Raw genomic sequence first — 14,020 nt, 5'->3', positions numbered from 1 at the left:
TTGTTGTTGAGACTGAATCTCGCTCTGTCGCCAGGCTGGAGTTCAGCTATTTGATCTTGGCTCACTGCAACCTCTGCCTCCCAGGTTCAAGCCATTCTTTTGCCTCCGCCTCCCAAGTAGTTGGGATTACAGGTACCCACCACTATGCCCAGCAATTTTTTTGCATTTTTAGTAGAGGTGGGGTTTCACCTTGTTGGCCAGGCTGGTCTCAAACTGCTGACCTCATGATTCGCCCGCCTTGCCCTCCCAAAATGCTGGGATTATAGGCATGGGCAGCCATGCCCGGCCGACCTAGAGTATTTTAAAACCTGTTCAGTCCTTTGATTTTTACATTGGTGTGTTGGGCAAATAATGAAGTTTCAGTTAGCCGTTAAACACCAGGTGGTTTGGCTGCTGAATACTTTCTTAGTGCCTTTTGTTTAAAATAAACCATACTTTTAAGTTTAAATGCATCTTCTTAACAATCATATTATTACTTACTTACACCTAGCAAATGAGATTCTCATTTTTGCTTACTCTGTAGTTACAGCATGTCACAGGTCTTATAGTTTGGACCGTTATTTGGGCACATGGTATCAGGTGGTAGTGACTGATGTTTCCTGGATATGTCTTATAGGCCATTTCATGCAAATCATGTTTGATAAGACTGCTGCATCAAATCACATTTCTTTCTGGTTACAGCCCTTGCAGATGAGAATCCAGACTTTATTCCTTCCAGGAAAGAAAGTCTTGCTTTTGAATACTCACTGTTTTTACAACATGCCTGCAGTGCCTTATAATTACCAGCACTTAAGATATGGAAGGAATGATGGGCATTTTCACTTATCAGAGCTATAAGTGGTAGCAGTTGAATACAGTAGGAGATCCTCCCAGCTGTCAAACATTGTCAGGCTTGCAAGGAGAGAATGCAGTTTAAAATGCAGGTGACATAATACCCAACATCCTCCACTTGCTAGTGGGTTTCTGATTAATCGTGATTACCATACATTATCATACCATCAAATTTAATCATATCGGTGAATTCCCATCTGCACCAGTAACAGGAGCAGCTAAACACTATGGTAACAGCTATTAAATAAGGTGGCTTATCAAATTCAGTAACCCTTTAACTTGACTTGCTGCTTTGTCAGCATACATTGCCTTTGTTGGATAGTTAGGGCTGGGTTAAAGTCCATGATAATCACTTAAAGGCCAGGGAGTACTTGTTGAAATAATATGAAATTGGCTTCTTGTTTCTTCTGTTGGAGCTGTTAAGCTACTTTGTAAAAACTGCTTTCTAAAAGTATGTAATAAACTACAGTTGTCCCTTCTACAACATGTGTTTGAACAGCGAGGGCCCGCTTGTACATGGATTTCTTTCAACCAAACAGAGACAGAAAATCCAAGTATATACAGGATGTGAAACCCACCTATATGAAGGGCCAACTTTTCTTATATGCAAGTTTCACAGGGCTGAACTGCGGGACATTAGCACGTTTAAATTTGTGTATATGCGGGTGCTTGGAAGCAATCTCCTATGCACACCAAGGGAGGGCTGGTTTTTGTTTATTGGCTAAGTGAATCTGTTACATTGACAGGAGCACCTTTGTAAATTCTGTTCAGATACAGAGTGCCACCTACATAGACTTAAACCTCAGTGCAGTTTGCCCATCTGCAACTTAATAATTTCGCCTATGAAGTCTTGGAACTCCTCTGTGCCAAGGAAATTTTTGTGATCTGTTTTCAGTGATGTGTCCTACAAAACGCACCACTTTTTTGGTTTCATTCTATTCTAATGTTTAATTTCCCAGGAGTCATTGAAGACGTGTGGTTCTGTTTAGGTGCATTTTTAAGGTATACTTTGAAAGAAGTCCTGTTGTGTTATAAAGTATCAAAAATCAATTCTTCCGGCAGGGGGCTCCCAGCACTTTGGGAGGCTGAGGCGGGTGGATCACTTGAAGTCAGGAGTTCGAGATTAGCCTGGGCAACATGATGAAACCCTGTATCCACTAAAAATACAAAAATTCTCTGGGCATGGTGGTGGGCGCTTATAGTCCTAGCTACTCAGGAAGCCAAGGCAGGAGAATTACTTGCGCCGAGGAGGCAGAGGTTGTAATGAGCTGAGATCATGTCACTGTATTCCACCCTGGGTTACAGAGCAAGATTCCATGTCACAAAAGGACGAAACCAAACAAAACCACAAGCAATTCTTCCAAAAGATGATAACTTTTCACTTTAAAAATTGAGTCCTTTGGGTGTACAAGTGTGAGTTTTGCCCAGTACCTACCGTTATATAATCATGCAGGGACTCTGCCGCCCCCTGTGGTTTTCCTCTCTCCCTACGGGCCCCTGGCAAACACAGAATGTGCCGTTCCTACAGTTGTGTTATGTAAATGGAGTCATGCAGCTTGTTTCATCCAGAGGCTGGCTGCTTTCCTGTAGCATAATGCATTTGAGATTCATCCATTTGCTGCACCAGTCAGTAGTTTGTCTTTTCTATTGCTGAGTAATATTCCACTGTATGGACATAGCACAGTTTATCTAGTCACCTGATAGGCATTTGGATTATTTCCAGTCTTTGGCTATTGTGATTAGAGTTGCTATAAACATTTGTGTACAGGTTTTTTTGTGAACATAAGTTGTCAGTAAATGCCCAGGAGTGGATTGTGGTTGATACAGTCAGTGTATTTACAGATTAGACTTTTAAGACAGACTGTATGCTTTTCAGTCGATGTAGCTGATACTACTGCTTTGCTTTTTTAGTTCTTTTTTTTCTGAATGAGGAAATACAGTTTTCATAGAGCAAATATGGTTGAAAATCAGTGGTGAATAAAAAAAATTAAGCGATCACTATGTTCCACGTATTGCCAGAGTTTGTGTTCAGCAGCCTATGGAGCAAAAGTAAAAGATTATTTTCCCTATTTTAGAGATTGGCAAGCTGGCTTTTGGAAAGATCAAAGTGCTTAAGTTGACACAGCTGCATGCAAGAGGTAGGACTGGAGACCATCTGCCTCTGAAGCATATTCTCTCAGTTTTTATGTGGTGTTTTCCCCTTAAATATGAAATTGAACTTCCATAAGCTGAGAAAAAGCATGAATCCAGGAAGTTGAGTTGTAACTCTTAAGACTGTGATCCTCAGTAACCACTGGAGTGAGGAAGTTAATACAGCAGGGCCAGCCATCGGGAGACACTGTCTCAGGACGGGAGGGAGGGGTGAGGTGCAGGAGTAGAGGGTTTTCATTTCCGGAAATAGTGTAAGCAGTCTTTAGGAGGTTCATCAAAGCAGTGTGTTGTACCAAAGAAAAGTTTTGTAGTTTGTATTTGCAGTTTGTAGTGTGTGCTCTTGTTTCACTGCTTGAACCATTAACATTATCCTAATGTATTTAAACTCATGTGGCATTTTTTTACCCCATAATTTGAAACCTAGTACTTGGCACTAGGTGTATCCTCTTCAAAATGTTTAGAATGACTCTATAAATATAAAAAATACCTTCTAGGAAGATGAATATAGGTATTTAAACAAGGCATAACCTGAAAGAAAAAAAAATCTTTGGAGAATACTGGAATAAGAGGATTAACATAATGTGATAGAGGGCTGTAGTTTTAATTATGTCGGGGTCACTAGTGGCCTTTATTCTTTGCATTTAACCCATTTAATCAGAATTAACTGAGAGGTGTTCTTAAGTGTCAATTGGTTTCTTATATAGTTCTTTGTATTTTAAGTGAGATTAATAAAGGCAAACATGTTGTAGAGATTGGTTTTAATTTATTGAAAGACTCATGAAGTTTCAATGACATTGTTAAGGTATTTAATTAGTCTTATTTAAATATACGGACTGACCCTTTTAGGGAAGCTGATAAGTCACATAATAGCTGTTAGTGCCTTTTCATTCTCGGTTTTATATGATTAACTTTGTGCTAAGCAATTTATGCAGAGTTTTCCATCTTTTTTTTTTTTTTTTGTAACCAGAGTTATCAGTTCTTCTTGAATAGGATTAATATAGATAAAAATCATGTAATTAACAAGAGATGCAAAAAAGTGAAGGTATAATTTGTATGAGAATTATATGAGAGAGAATAATAATTTCTTACCTTGGATTTTTAAAGGGATATAAAGAAAAGCAAATAGAGCAATTATTTGAGAGGATTAAAGTAGTCTTTTCTTTCAGAAGGTAGAATTGCATTGATACTAAAAGTTCTGTTAAATGAGGTATTCACAACTCGTAACAGTTTTAAAATAATTCTGTATTTGGTAGAGGGAATTGGTAATGTATTATCCGTATTCCCATGAAATGATAGAAGTTAGTAGAGGAATGATCACATCAATAGATTATGAATGTCAGATTTTGGAACCATGATTTATATGGCATTGCTTGGAGATAAATTTGTCTTAGCAGAAGCAGTGTACTATGTTAGGAAGAGCGTTTAATAAACCAAGAGTGTGAAAATGTGGGTTCCTGTCATCTTTAGTTGTCATTCATTGATGACGTAACCTTAGTTAATTCACTTTTAACTCTGTAAACCTGAGTTTCTTTATCTCATAGAGGAAGAGTGACTTGTCTGCCAGTTTCTTGAAGCGGTATTTATATCAGCTATAATACTTGATTGTGTGAGTCAGAATGTCAGTGAGTCTGCATTTTACGGAAAACTTAGTTAACAGTGACTGTTTAATTTTTTGCATAAAAATAAAAAAGCTCTTATTTTTTCTGTAGAGCAGCTCTGTGAGCTTATCAGGGACTCCCATTTTTTTTCCATCTACCCATCACCTAAAGCATTTGTCTGTATTCCAGGCCACAGGAAGAGGAGGGGCAGGGGCAGAAGGTGCAGACCAGCTGAGGTATCCCCCAGGGAGCTGCGCCCACCCATCCTCCAGCTGACAACTGCCCCTGTTGGCCAGAGTCTAGCCAAATGCCACCCTCCTTATAAGTTGGAATATGTAGTTTTTAGCTGGGTGGTGTTGTCCTGAATAAAATTAGGGCTCTATTACTGAGGAATGAGTGAGAATTTGTGCTGGGTAAGCAATTAGCACTCTTTTCCATGTGGCTGACATGTTTGTCAGAATTTAAGTTGTGTAATTAGAGGAAAAGAGAAAAGTGCCACTTGTGTTCAAAACAACAGAAAACAGTGAGGAAAAGTGACACTGTGAGCTACATGAGACATGATGTTTGTTAAACTTCTGTTTCAAAAAGCAATGTTATTAACAGTCAGTGAGCAGCTGTTAGAATTGTAAAGCTTAAAAGTTAAAAAACTTATTTAAACTCCCAAGTTCCATTAGAGCAGTGGCAAGCCACATATCTGCCCAGGTGAGCTCTCCCCTGTGCCCAGTAGCATCTGACATTGCCAAAAAGGCAACTGCCCACTCTCCCCCCTTTTTTTTTTTTTTTTTTTTTGGGAGCTAGGGGTCACTCTGTCGCCTAGGTTAGAGTGCAGTGGTGTGATCACAGCTTGCTGCAGCCTCAGCTTTCTGGGCTCAGGTGATCCTCTCACTGCAGCTCCCCAAGTAGCTGAGACTACAGGTGTGTCCCACCATGCCTGGCTAATTTTATTTTTTGTACTTTTTTTGTAGAGACAGGGTTTCGTCATGTTGCCTAGGCTGGTCTTGAACTCCTGGGCTCAAGCACTTGGCCCACCTTGGCCTCCCAAAGTGCTAGGATGACAGGCATGAGGCACTGTGCCCAGCTGAGGCAAACCTTTTCACTCTGGTGTATTTCACGGATGAGTCATTGAATGTTTTTTTCCTGAGTAGTGCCTTGGATTATCTGTCCGCTTTTCTTATCCTGCTGCCAGTTGGCGGGCATTTGTCATCCTGGAAAATGGGCCGTCATGACTTCTTTCTGATTGGACTGGATTTGTTTATCATTCAGGTGCTCTCTTTCCCTGGGCCAGCCTCGCCACCTGTAAAGGTCAGTGCATACTTCAGGTTCTTTGGGTCCTGTGGACTTGATGACATGATGTTACCTCCCTCCTCACTGCCCTTCCTCCAGCTGCTCCAGGAGGTGGCACGTGCCTGTAGCATGTACAGACTCCAGGCTGCCCTTGCAAATCCTCTTTTTTCCATTCTTGCTCTATTTAACTAACTTCCAAGGTTGGAAGTTGCCTTGGGTACTCAATCTGAGTCAGCTGTTCCTTTCTAAACCTTAGATAGCATCTTTGGTCTTACCTTTTTAATGCAGCTCCTATAGATTGATCAGGTGAGTACTGGTAATTTCTTTTACTTACTAAAGCCTGATACGAAATTTCCATGGCTGTCCAGCTTTTGAGTTGATATATACTTACCGGTTTTCTGGACTCTGAAACACATAGATTTGCACAGTTACACTTACATATGTGATGATTAGGGACTGGCTAGGGAATGTGGGAAAAATCTCTCCCCATTGGCTGTTCATGACCAGGAATACACAGCGTGCTCTGCAGATAGGCAGCCTGGGTTTGAATTCAGATTCTGCCACTTTCTAACCTTGTACTAAGTGAAGGTTATTTAAATGGTCAGAAGATTTCTTTGAGCACAATACCTATCTTATAGGGTTGTGACAAGGATTAAATGAGACAGCATGTGTATTAGTCTGTTTTCATACTGCTATAAAGAACTACCCAAGACTGGGTAATTTATAAAGAAAAAAAGTTTAATTGACTCAGTTCTGCATGGCTGGAGAGGCCTCAGGAAACTTGTAGTCATGATGGAAGATAAAGGGGAGGCAAGCGCCTTTTCACAAGGCAGCAGGAGAGAGAGCAGAGGGGGAAGTGGCGCTTTTAAACCGTCAGCTCTTGTGAACTCACCCACCATCATGAGAACAGCATGGGGGAAACTGCTGCCAGGATCCAGTCACCTCCCACCAGCTCACTCCCTCCACCCGTGGGGATTACAGTTGGAGACGAGATTTGGGTGGGGAGGCAGAGCCAAACCCTATCAGCGTGGAAGCTCTTGGGCTTCCCACCAGCAATCCTCACCCTCTTCCCAGCTGCAGGGTGAAGAAGCCAGTCACCATGTTCCTCTCACTTGTCTTCTCTAATCATAATACATAATTAGAATACGAATTAAAATGATTTCTGTTGGCCAGATGCAGTGACTCACACCTGTAAACCCAGTGCTTTGGGAGGCCAAGGCAGGAAGATCCCTGGAGGCCAGGAGTTACTGGCCTGGGTAACATAGTGAGACCCCATCTCGACAAAAAATTAGCTGGATGTGGTAGCTCATGCCTGTAGTCCTGGGTTCTCTGGAGGCTGAGGCAAGAGAATCACTTGAGTCCAGGAGTTTGAGGGTACAGTGAGCTATGGTAGTGTCGCTATATGCCAGCCTGGGTGATAGAGCGAGACCCTGTCTAAAAAAATAAATTGTCATACACGTAAGAAGTCAGTTGTGTTAATTTTCTGTCTCTAAGCCAGTAATCATTCCAGGTCTTGGCTTCTGTTTGGTCCTAGCGCACTGTAAGTGTTTCACATTGGCTCAGCTCAAGAGCTGCCGAGGGGTCTTGGTCAGTACATCCTAATAACCGTTGTTACTTCCTCCCTTCATTCAGCCATTCAGCTCCGCTCCGCGTGCTTTGTGGGCAGCTGGTTTTACAGCATGCCGCAGTACTTCCAGGTTGAGAATGCATGGCTCGGGAATACCTTGCTATTAGAAATAGGCATTTCATTCCTCCATTAAATATTTATGACCGCCTGTGTGCCAGGCACCGGGCCAAGCATGAAAACACACTGAAGTGTAAGACAGGCCTGGTCTCAGCTCTCACGGACCCAAGAGTTGAAGGGCAGAGAGAAGTGGGAGTGGATTGGAGAGACTCAAGAGACAGAATTTCTAGGACTTGCTGGTGCTTTATCTATGAGGGATTTCTGATTTGAACTCAGGAATGAGAATGTAAGCAGGGAATCTATGCTGGTGTGGTTTTTACCATATAAGGAAACATGGAAATATGACCGAAAACATGGAAATGTCAGAAGCTGTATATCATATTAACAGTCTGGGTTGCTGTCTACAAAAATGTTGTGTAAAAATGATAATGACATGTTTGATGAACTTTTGTTATTTGCCAGGTACTGTCCTAAGGACTTTGCTGCCCCCTTGAGGTGGGTACTGTTGTTACCCCTATTTTATAGATGAGCAAACCGAGTCTCAGGCCGATTGAGTCATGAGCTCAAGGCTGTAGCTGCGAAGTGGCTGGGATGGAGACAGAGCTGGGAGAGCTGTCAGGTTAGATGGTGAGTGCTGCTTCTCAGCCTGAGCATTTGCAGGATCACTGGAAGTTAGAATCAAGTTCTGCTTAAACATTAGTGATGGATTTTAAGGCTTTTATTTTCCACTAGTGTGGCAAACCTATCATGAGAGAGCATTTTGGTAGCTTTGTTATGTATTAGTAACATTTGAATGCCAGTGATTCTGCATTTAGACAGCGTATAAATAGTCAGTTAAAGGAAAGAAAGTTTGGGGAACAGCTGAAAATCACAATATTAAAATTCCAGGGAAATCTTCCAGGGAGTCTGATGATAAACTCTTTGAGTTTATTCTTCCAATTCAGTAACTCTTTCCTTTTAGAAAATGACGAAAGGGCTAAAGACAGTTCTTTTCTCTGATCACAACCTGTGGCAAAGTAAAAAATCGAACCTTGGTTGACTTAGAGCGGAGTGGAGGCCAGTCTGCTGTCCCAATTACATTTTGCCTTACCTATAATGAAAACACCTGAAATTTACTGCCTGATGGAAGGTGGGAAAGGGCGTTTATAAAGAGCCCTGCAGCAGCAGCTGTGTGGCCAGCGCGGTGGTGCGTGCTTTATCTGAGGGGCATGTACTGCAAGACCCACAGTAGAGACCACGGTTTCTCCTGTACGTACATGCCTAGGATAAAGTTTAATTTATAAATGAGGCACAGTAAGAGATGAACAACAATAGCAAATCAGACAATAAAACAGTTTTTATTATTACTTTTGCATTTTGGGACCATTATTAAGTAAAGTATGAGTTACTTGAATGCAAGCTCTGCAGTAGTGTGACAGTCAATCTGATAACCAAGACGTTGACCAGGTGCCTCATGGGCTCGCAGGCAGGGAGTGTCTTCAGCGTGGATCCTCTGGACAAAGGTATGGTCTCACTCCCGGGGCTAGACGGAGTGAGGTGGCAAGGGACTCCATCAGGCTACTCAGAAAGCTGCACGGCATAAAACTTATGAACTGTGTATTTCTGGAATTTTCCATTTAATATTTTCGGATTTCAGTTGACAGTGGGTAACTCAACCCCAGAAAGTGAAACTGTGGATAAATGAGGACCTCTGTACTGTTGAGGATAAGCCTCGTGGCATAAGATACACTCATGGAGCTTCGTAAGAACTACAGATTTTATAAGAAATGGAGTTTTTCCGTTTTCTCTAAGCCCAGTAAGAAAAGCAGTAATAAATATTAGGGCTTCACCTATTAAGTAATGGAGACAGAAGGATCAGGAGCTCTTTCAGCTTGTTCTAATTAAAGGAAAAACTAAAAGAGAACTAGCACTCCCTGGCATGAAAGCCGAGTGACAAAAGGCCAGCTACAGAAGCAGCTCTTCTTTCTGCACCTGGGGAGGAGCCCTGCCTGCTGCTGGTTGGTCCTGTGGAAACAGCGTACTCTCCAGCTGTGCACACCTGCAACTGGCCACACCAGAAGGGGTGAAGGGGGAACCGAGCTGAGATACGAGGGGGGTGGTGCTTCATCACCTGTGATTCTGGATGCCTGATAATGTTAAACCGTCCATTACTCTTAACAGGGAAAACAATTGTGAATTGATAAAAATTTTCACACCCAGTGATGCTGATTTCCAGCTATTACTACAGTAAAAAAGTGTTTAGGGGTTAAGTGGAAATAGCCCCAAAGGACTCTCCCCTTTCTCTGAAAGTACATTTTACTTTTCCCGTTCTTTCTGGCACCTCCCGATATCTGCGTTTTTGCCAGCTCATTAGCATAGCAGTGACTGATAGCGCTAATGAGTTAGGAGCCTGGAAGAGTGCTGGCTGAAGTTAGGGCTGACGGCTTGTCAGCACACTGGTAGCCAACTTTCACCCTCTCTTCTACCTCAGCATACTGTTCCTATCTTTTAAATGAAAAATCTGACCAAATGTATAATAGAGTGAGAATTTACATATATTTTTTAACAAATAGACTGTTGCTAAAAATTAGCAGCAAGTACATTACTCATGGTAGAAAGTGATATTTCGATGCAGGTAGAAGCAGAGAAGGGTGGGAAGGGAGTGCGGCGAGGATGCCCTGGGCCTGGCAGGTGGAGGGGACAGCTGTGCCGTGGAATCACTAGAAGGTGCTCAGAGGTGTGAAATTATCCTGGGTGGTAAGAGGAGGAGCTGCCCAGGGATGAGTGACAAAGTGCCAGTTGACCTTGATGAGCCAGTTAAAATAAAAGCTTTTAGTGATTCCAGCTCATGAGATTTTTCAGGTCCCAGCCCTCATGAGCCCGGCCGTATGGGTAGAGGAGTTGGAGGCTTGGGTTCGTCTGGGCCCTGTGTCAAGCGTCTCCTGATAGATACGGGGAAGTGGCCGGAGAGCGAAGCAGGGACTGGAGGAAATAAAGGTCCTGTACCGAGGGTTGCAAGAGAAGCGGTTTTCTGTAGTGATTGTGCGTCTTGGCTGAGGCAGAAATGTAAGAGTGCACATTTTTCAAGGAAATATCGGAGACCGAGATTCAGTTTGTAATGTGATGAGGTGTGCAGGATTCACATCTTGCGTGGGGTGTGCACTACCATTTTTATATCTAAGTCAGGGGAAAAGTGTAACCCACAGTGAGTAATTTTGATGACATTTCTATTGTATGGGTTGAAGCTCCCCCCACTGCATTTTTATGACGTCATGAATAAAATGAACTCTTGCAGGAGCTTTAGCTTGATTTTCTTGAATACCGAAATCCCTGATGGGGTTGAGTGAACTTACAAAAAAACATAAATGCTAAAATCGTGCTGTAACCTTGGACCAGTAATTTAATGTCCCAAGTTTTAGTTTCCTGACAGTGTGTTGATGAGGTCATGGGCGCCTAGTGTCAACAGTGGTGACAGTGTCATCCCCAGGAATTCCTGGACTCTGCCAGTGGACCAGGGGCCTGAGCTCCCTTTGCTCTTAATTCTGAAGGGGCTGCTTACAAAGCATTGGTTCCTGACTGGCCCATGTGGAGTTCACCAGGGTTGTTTAAGTTCTGCAAGAATCCCTGCAGTTGACAGTTACTGTAGGGCAGGGAGTATGTAGGAGCGTTCGCTCAGCTGGAAAAGGCTGTGAGTCCTGGTAAGGAGAAAGAATGGCCATTCGCATTGCTAGTACCTTCCTGTTTGTCACCTAGAAGCTGAACCTTGGTTTAGAACTCACTTTCCCAACTCTAACCGCTGCTGAGACTTTATTCTCAGGTATCCTAATCTGGCTACAAGACCTACCAGAAAAGTAAGACAATGGACATTTAATTCAGTCAGCCTCTTTGTGAGCACCTCCTAAGTCCCAGACTCTGAAGACAGTGGCCCACACCTCATCCCAGCTGTTCCTCAGGGCTTCTTCTCCCTGACCCAGTCCTGCTGTCACCTCACGCCCAGTGCGTGCCTGGCTGCACTAGTGCCAGCCAGATTTACCAGTTTGTCTTTTAACTTGTCTACAATTTCAAGAACACTGACAGACCCACTCTTTGTGAGTTGGCTTGGACCCTGAGGATTCTTCAGTCCAGGTTACTTTGAGCTCCTGGCCGGCAGGTGCTGCTCCTCCTCCTGAGTGAGTGCTTCTGTGGGTTGAGGATGTGTTTATTGCTGGGTGAGTGTTAAAAGCGTCCTCCCTCTGTTGCATTGAAGTCAGCCCCATCCAAACCCTTATCTAGATGGTTGGGCAAACCAACATCAAACCTACTTGTAGCTGACCTTGACTCAATTATGTGAAGAGAGCTATCATTTATAACCACACTGAAGAGTTGAAAATGGTTTTTCATAGTTTCCAGAGGTGTTATTAATTTCTTATTTATAAGCTAAAATGTCATAAAATACTCATTTTTCATTTGAAGAGTTTACATTTGAGTGATTTTTATCCTTCACAGCTGTTAGCTTGTTTCAGGCTGTGCTATTGTCTCTTTTTGGTGTCTTACTGACATCATGTTGATCCATGTTCTACATTTCTCAATGCAAATTGTTTTAATGAATCTTACTGGTTCCTTTTGTATTTATCTGTTTGAAACCCCTCCCGTGTGCCTCCTCCCCCAAAAGAAGTGTAGTCAAGTGTGCTTTGAAACAGCTTCAGGAAACAGGCTGATTAATTGGGAAAGGATTTTTATTCAGGACCACCATTGCCAATTTACATGGGTTGGAAATGATGTGATCAGTCAAAGCTCTCTGTAAGCAGAGGCAGACAGTTGTTTGTTTTATTCCGTGTCATTCCAAGAAGCATCATTTAAACGTTTCTTTTTGAAATAACGCAGAACCGTGATTGCTAATTTATTGTCATTCAGAAAGTTTTGAAGATTATTTTAAAACATGTTTTGAAATGCTTATTACACAGCTACTCTGCAACTTACGATGGGGTTACATTAGGATGAGGCCGCTGTAAGTTGCACCATTATAAGTCAGGAACTGTCTGTGTATGTCAGAATAATGTTGATATGCAAACTAAAGACAGAATACTAATGCCATACTTTATAAATAGAACATTTAAGTTACTTAGAGGAATATAATATTTTGGAGGAGACACATTCGTGTTCACACCATGTATTTCATTGACTTCAAACAGAAAATGAAAATATCTTTAAAACAGAAAACTTTGGCAGTGGGAGGAAGCAGGCAAGCTCATTGAAACTCCTCATGCAGATTTAGTAAGTAACAATCTGTAGTGGCCTGTGCTGTTATAAGTAATTTTTAAAATCATATTATTAGCAAAGTAAAGATATTAAATATTCAAGAATATTGGCCATGTGTGGTGGCTCATGCCTGTAATCCAAGTACTTTAGGGGACTGAGGTGGAAGAATTATTTGAGCCCCGGTGTTCGAGACCAACCTGGGCAATACAGCAAGACCCTGTCTCTACAAAAAATTAGCTGGATGTGGTGGCATGTGCTGTAAGTCCTAGCTCTTCAGGAGGCTGAGGTGGAAGGATCCCTTGAGCCCAGGAATTTTGATCTACAAGAAGCTGTGATTGTGCCACTGCACTCCAACCTGGGCAACAGAGTGAGACCCTGTCTGTCTGTCTGTCTGTCTGTCTCTGTGTCTCTCTCTCTCTCTCTCTCAAAAAAAAAAAAAAAAAAAAAAAATCCATATGAAAGCATCATATCAGTGAATTTTCAAATTACCATTATGATAAAGTATACACATTAGGAGTAAAAGACTGTGTCTATAATATGTATTCTCACTTATATTCCTTAGTTACTGACATTTATTAGTTTCATTGTGTCGTAATTGATGTCTTTATCTAGAGAAGTGATGCTCCCTAATGTCAGACAATAGCATGGTGTGGATTTCCTTGTTTCACCTAAAGTAATAAACAAAAGCTACAAGAATTTCAGCTTTGTACTTTCTGTTCTGCATGTTTCAATAAGTACCTAATGTTTATGTTTTCATTAAGATGTAATATTTGTGTGTTAAACATTTCTTTATCATTTTGTAGTCAACAATCATAAGTGTTTCTGGTATATATACTTGTGTTCATTTTGTCTGTTCTCTCAATGCCATGGATAGAACAGACTTTTACAGGGAGAAGGCAGGGAAATGCAGTTTGGAAGAGCATTTTCAGTGTTTAGAGGGAACAGCCAATTAGTAATAACATGATAGACCAAGACACTGGGACTGTAAGTTTGTGAGAAAGAAGAGTGATACTTACAAGTTGAGAAATACTGACTTGGTTTCAAAGAACAGGGTGGTATTAAATGAAAATTATTTTGATGATGGTTAATAATTACTTCTTTTTGGAGCAGTGAAAAAGTGGTGAGCATTTCTTTACCTTTATGCTGCTGCTTAGATCAATATAGTGGTTTTAAAAAATCTCCATGAATGCTTGAAAGGCCAACTGAAAAATGAAGGAATTTTAAACTGTCTCTAAAGAGTTGTAGTAACGTGGTT

The 14,020-nt window shown here is 41.7% G+C and overlaps 1 protein-coding gene across 9 annotated transcripts in view; it reads left to right on the top strand.

Moving 5' to 3' along the window:
• RBM33 (RNA binding motif protein 33) overlaps nt 1-14,020 on the top strand; it is a 132,001-nt gene that overhangs the window by 75,944 nt on the left and 42,037 nt on the right. The gene's annotated exons all lie outside the window — the stretch shown is intronic.

The sequence above is a fragment of the Sapajus apella genome, unplaced genomic scaffold (assembly GCF_009761245.1).
Source record: "Sapajus apella isolate SASKATOON/1434 unplaced genomic scaffold, GSC_monkey_1.0 scaffold56, whole genome shotgun sequence".
NCBI lineage: Eukaryota > Metazoa > Chordata > Mammalia > Primates > Cebidae > Sapajus > Sapajus apella.
This window is presented reverse-complemented; position numbering and strand designations above follow the sequence as displayed.